The 5,901-nt window shown below is 44.8% G+C and overlaps 2 non-coding genes across 2 annotated transcripts; both read right to left on the bottom strand.

Moving 5' to 3' along the window:
* Positions 1 to 305: 305 nt before the first annotated feature.
* On the bottom strand, positions 306 to 378 carry trnar-ccu. Its single transcript has one exon. It is a non-coding gene; the product is annotated as a tRNA-Arg (tRNA).
* A 5,024-nt stretch (positions 379 to 5,402) lies between these two features.
* On the bottom strand, positions 5,403 to 5,475 carry trnar-ccu. Its single transcript has one exon. It is a non-coding gene; the product is annotated as a tRNA-Arg (tRNA).
* Positions 5,476 to 5,901: the final 426 nt, after the last annotated feature.

Genomic DNA, 5,901 nt, shown 5'->3' with positions numbered 1-5,901 from the left:
TTTTGAAAACATATGAGTTTTTTTTTTGTTGTTGTTTTTTTTGTAATATAGTTAGCTGCCAAGAAAATACAGCTAGCAGAGAATGGTTTTGATCCATCTGCCTCTGGGTTATGGGCCCAGCACGCCTCCAAAGCTAGTATGAGCTTTTCCTAGCTAATAGTAGCCCCTTAGTCTAGGAAGATCTCTATAAAGAGATTCTATAAATCTGTTAATCTCTATAAAGAGATTAGCAGAGGATGGTTTCGATCCATCGACCTCTGGGTTATGGGCCCAGCACGCTTCCGCTGCGCCACTCTGCTATCACGCACCCCAGATGGGACTTGAACCCACAATCCCTGGCTTAGGAGGCCAGTGCCTTATCCATTAGGCCACTGGGGCTTCGGTTTCTGGCACTTTTCCACATGGATGTTATTGTTCAGAACAAAGGTACTAGTATCAGTCAAGTGATGGTCAGAGGTCAGTGTCTGGTTCATGTGTCTGTTGTCACTCAGAACTGACCACTGCTTAGATATGAGAACATTATTATGAAAAGTCTTCAGTATTGATTCTAGTGTTTAAAGTTACTCTGTTAACTGTCTATACATCGCTTGGTGTCATTGTCTGCACCAGTGTTTGAATCTGGATGCATCTATTATCCTTAGTGTCTTATCCATTAGGCCACTGGGGCTTCAGGCATGTGGTCGTTGGAGATCGTTGGACAGAAATTGTTTTGTCATCGACAGAAATTAATCTTCACTTTCTTCATTGTTGACCTTAATGTTGCTCTGTTGGATATTTCCAAACCGAGTACTACTGAGCTAATGGTAGTGCTTCTCTTAGTCACCCTAGCTAATAGTGCTAGCTAATAGTAGCACTACCATTAGCTTGGTGACTGGGAAGGGCTTCTATTAGCTGGGAAGCTAGGGCTGCTATTAGCTGGGAGGCTAGGGCTACTATTAGCTGGGAGGCTAGGAAGATAAGAAGAACAACTATTAGGTTCGGAAGTATGCTGGAACCATAACCCAGAAGGTTGATGGATTGAAAACAGCTCTTCCTAGCTGTTTTTGTAGCTTTCTAACTAATGATATCTCTTCTTTTCTTCCTAGCCTTCCAGCTGAGTTTAACAGAGGATGGTTTCAATCCATCAAACTTCTGGGTTATGGGCCCAGCACTCTTCCCTTCCAAACCTAATAGTTGTTCTTCTTAGCCTCCATGTCCTCCTAGTATTAGCTCTGCCTAACCACTGAGCTAATGGTAGTGCTTCCTAGCCTAGCCATCCAGCTAATAGTAGATCTTTAGGCTAGGAAGATCTCCATAAAGAGATTAGCAGAGGATGGTTTCGATCCATCGACCTCTGGGTTATGGGCCCAGCACGCTTCCTCTGCGCCACTCTGCTATCGAATACCTCAGCTGGTTCTGGTCCGGTGGTAGGTAGAGATCTGTTAGAGCCAACAGCGCCTACAATATTCTACTGACCACATGGTGGCGCTGCTGCTTATTTACGCAGACTGAGATCAGATCTCCAGTTCTGGCTGGGGACGAATTAATGGAGACACATTTTAATACCAGGCCAAAGCAGATGCATGAAACTATATTAATGAGCTTCTTAAGATACTTGTGATCATCCTCTTCGTTCTTATCAAAGTCCAAGGAGCTGGTGAAATCTCAGTGGATGTTCAAACTGTTTTACAGAGTCTGAAAGAGCAGAAATGGTAGAGTACAGAGAGAAACACCAGCCAGCTCTCAGCGGTGTGATCTCTTGAGGGAAGGCAGCCGCTGAGCTTCATGTAATGTGTTGTAATTTTCACTTCTAACAGATGCTGATTTCCACTCTGGTGAGCTGCAGTCAGAAGCAATTGAAGCGCTTGAATCCAGCTGTTAAACATCAAACCTCGGCTCAGGACGTAATTGAATTTTGGTTCAGCAGCTACCGTTTGCAAAATGCGGCACGACTGGTAGTTTTAAACATTTGAAGTGATCGTTCAGATGAGAACAAACATGCTGTTTGATTTCGAGCTCAACACACAGCAACTTAACATGCAACACATGCAATAAGATAAGCAAAGCAATAAACAGTGTCGCCTCGAGGGTTAGCACATTTTAAAATGTATACAAGTCCAGAAAGAAACCAGTCTCTTCTGTTTCTTCCATTCCTCAGAACAGAACCACTTCAATCCTGAGATGTTGGTGGTTTCCTCTCATCAACTGATGCTACAACATTTCTACTGGATGAAGGTCAGGACTTTGACTTGTTCCTAAACATTCATCTGGTTCTTCTGGAGAACCACTGGTGTTCTTGGGCTCCTCGTCTTCCTCCGTGACCCAGTTTCTCTTCACATTCAGCTCATGGACTCATGTCCTGACATTTTCTTTCAGAGTTCACTGGTAGAATTCACAGTTCATTGGTCCATCAATGATGAGCAGATGCAGCAGAACAGGCCCAAACCAGGACATTAGCGCCCCCATGTTTCATGGAGGGATGAGGTTCTGATGCTGGAATGCAGTGTTGGTTCATCTCCAAATATGACGATGCCCAAACATTTAAACCAAACTATTCTACTCTGGTCTCATCTGTCCACTAAACATTGTCCCAATAGTCTTCTGACATGTCCACATGATTTTTTAGCAAATTTCCTGAACATCTGCTGATGTTTTGAGACAGCAGCATCTTTTTGAACCAATCAGAACTTTGTACACGAGTTGTGTTTGAGTAAATGCTGCATGATGCAATGTGTCATCTTCAGGTTTCATGTGAACCCAACAACTTCTTATTTTTTAAAGTGTGCCAACTTTGGTTCCTCCAGAACAAAACCACTTACTGATTCTGATTTCTGTGATTCTGTGAAACTTCAGAGTTTTATCCTTCAAAAGAGACCGAGACCATGAATGAGCTCCAACATGTTCATGAACAGCGTTCAGTTTATTTTGGCTGTTGTCCAACGTCAATAATCTGACTTTGCTACAAGCATCAATTATGCAGAAGTGACACACTGATGATTTCTGTCACCAACAGGTTGATGTTGAGATAAATCTAGTTGCATGGGAGCTCCCTCTCATGGCCAGAGATAGATAGAGAAGCCGTGGGTTGAACAGGGACACACATTTAAACACAGTGAGAGCTTTTTTTTTTTTTTTTTACAGTTTGGCTGACGTTTGCGGCTCCGAGCTGCAGGATTTGCACAGTGAAAGCGCCTCTATTGTGTTTTTTTGTAGTGTGACAGTATCCAGCAGGAATGTGAAGCTAACTGGTCTTTTTTTTTTTTTTTTTTTTTTTTTTAAACACACAATAGACACCGTCGAGTTCAGCGAGGACACGGGCTGCACACTTTAGAGCTGACGTACAAAAAAAAATGAAAAGCATTGAAAAAGCAGAGGAGGGGACCTGCTGCATGTGTGCGTTGTTATCTCAAACCAGCAAGACGGAGACACTTGCTGAATTTATTCTGCTTTCTCAAATAAAATCTCCATTAATTCAAGTTGGAGGGGGCTTTTCTTTCAGTTTCAGGCCTGATTGCAGCTTTAAAGGTGTTAGTTTGAAGGCAAATACTTTAAACTCTTAATCCCTGAGGAGTTTAATTTTGTGCTGGAGATAATTCTGTAACTCGCTTTTGTCGTTTTCTCATTTGGAGATTCAATCTGTGTATTGTGCGGTGGAGTTTCTGTGTGTGTGCAGAGTGGAGGGTGGAGGGTGGTGGTGGTTTCTTCCCGAGGAGCCCGGAGAGTAAAAGCTCTTGACAGTGTTTGAACTGGTCCGTTAATCCTCAGCCCTCTTCAGGAGCCTCGTCCCCATGGAAGCAGCAGCGTGTTCAGGGGAAAGAGGTCAATAATCGGGGAGGAATGCTGGGGCTCGCGCTGGAGCCGGGCTTCTGATTCCCCCCGTCACGGAGGCAGGGCCGGCGTGGAGCTATAGGCGACAATGAAGGCGGATGAGGACGCGACGGGAAACCGGAACACGGCTCTTTATGAGGGAAACCGAGAAGAAAAGGAGGAGGGAGAGAGGAAAGATGGAAGGAAAAACCCGTCGAGGAACTGATTTGGAGGAAGGGGAAGGAAGATGGAGGGAGGGAGCAGAGGAGGAGGAGGAGGAGGAGGAGGAGGAGTTAGTGAAATGGTCTTTGATCTCGGTAAATGTGTGCAGCCGTCCAACAGGCCTCACGGTCCTGGCTTCGACAAATCCTCGGCCGTGGAGCAAAGCCGGGAGTTGGTGTGTTGAGGCCGAGGCGGATGTTTCCTGAGCTCAGCAGCCGTGTCGGGGTAAAGACCCGCCGAGAGAAAGAGGTGTAAAAGTAAAAAGGGAGAGGGCGGGGGAGGGAAAAAAGCGTGTCCCAGGAATTTACGAATGAAAAGAGAAGGTTTTTCTCTTAATGCGATTAAATTTTTCCATTTCACCGCGTCCCCCGGCCGACAGTTTCAGCTCTTTAGGAGCACGGGGCTGCAACGCTGTCTTCAAGATGGGACGGCTGGGGGGAGGCGATGGTGGTAAACTGGAGGCAGAAATGTTCATAAATGATTTTGGCAGCGGTTCGTCTGGTTAACAGCGGAGATTCAAGCTGAGAAATTAAATTGAGAAAGCGACAGACGGATCGAATAATAGAAACGGATTAACGGCGGGTAGACGGAGCTCGGTCACACCCAATACGAAGTGGTTCCTTTAAAAATGTTTACACCGTTTAATTCAGTTCACACTTCACTGGACAATGAAACACGTTCTCTGACATGTTCCCATGCTGAGCTCTGAAACCACAGCCTGGCAGCATCTCACCGTTTCCCACAATTCTCCCAAACTCTCGTCACTTTGAGGCAGATGGACTTCAGATGAACTGGTCACATGACCTCCTGCATCAGCTCCAGGGAAATGAGAAGAAAGTGTTTCCATTGCATTTTTGCGATACACTTTTATTTCGATACGCCTGAAAAACCACTTCACGAGAAAAATGTTTTAGTTTTGGATGCTAGAGGGAACGGAAACACAACACCTCCATCGATGGATTCGACTTCTTATTCCAGACTTTTTGCAGAATTTTTAGGACTCGCTATTCAGGACATATCCAAAGTAAATTGAATGCTGTTCATGAACAGTTCGGAGCTCATTCATGGTCTTGGTCTGATTTGAAAGACAAGACTTTTGTTCTTGAGTGATCAAAGTTGGCACACAGTTAAAAAAAGAGAAGACGTCATTGGGTTTGAATCCTATAATGACTTTTATCAATGAAACGACCAATGTCATATTTACTCAAACACAACTCATGTCCAGAGCTCTGATTGGTTCAAAAAGTCGCTGCAGTTCCATTAACCACCCAGAGGAACGATAGAGGGTTAGAAAGGGTTTTCGAGATAAAACTTAGTTAGCAGAGGATGGTTTCGATCCATCGACCTCTGGGTTATGGGCCCAGCACGCTTCCGCTGCGCCCTCTGCTACGAAACACCCCAGATGGGACTTGAACCCACAATCCCTGGCTTAGGAGGCCAGTGCCTTATCTATTAGGCCACTGGGGCGTCGGTTTTGTGTTTACTAATGAGCGTGGTTGGGTGACAAACGCAGTGACGTAGTAGTGACAGTCTAGAGCTCAGCCGTCTCTGACCTCTGGTTGATGGACACTTAAACGTAGCCGGGACTCGAACCCAACCACTGGTTAAATACAAGGAGTTCTTGGTGACAAGTCTTGGTTGTAAATTCCAGTTCTTTTCATTTTCAGCTGATGTAATAAAGCTCAGTCATACTTTCTTTGGGACCAACTGGGAATCAAACCCATAAACCCAATGATTTAAGATTAGTTTTGAGAATAAACATATCACTCTTGCTTTTCCAGAATCGATGGAGAACACGGTCCCTTTAGGTTTAAGGGACGGGGTTTTTTTTTGGGGCGTCGTAAACATAGTTGCTGGGCTTTAAAGTTCAGTGTCTCTCTACTGGTTCAGCTG

Source organism: Mugil cephalus, chromosome 1 (genome assembly GCF_022458985.1).
Source record: "Mugil cephalus isolate CIBA_MC_2020 chromosome 1, CIBA_Mcephalus_1.1, whole genome shotgun sequence".
Lineage (NCBI taxonomy): Eukaryota > Metazoa > Chordata > Actinopteri > Mugiliformes > Mugilidae > Mugil > Mugil cephalus.
The sequence above is the reverse complement of the archived record's forward strand: the minus strand, read 5'-3'. Positions and strand labels throughout refer to the sequence as shown.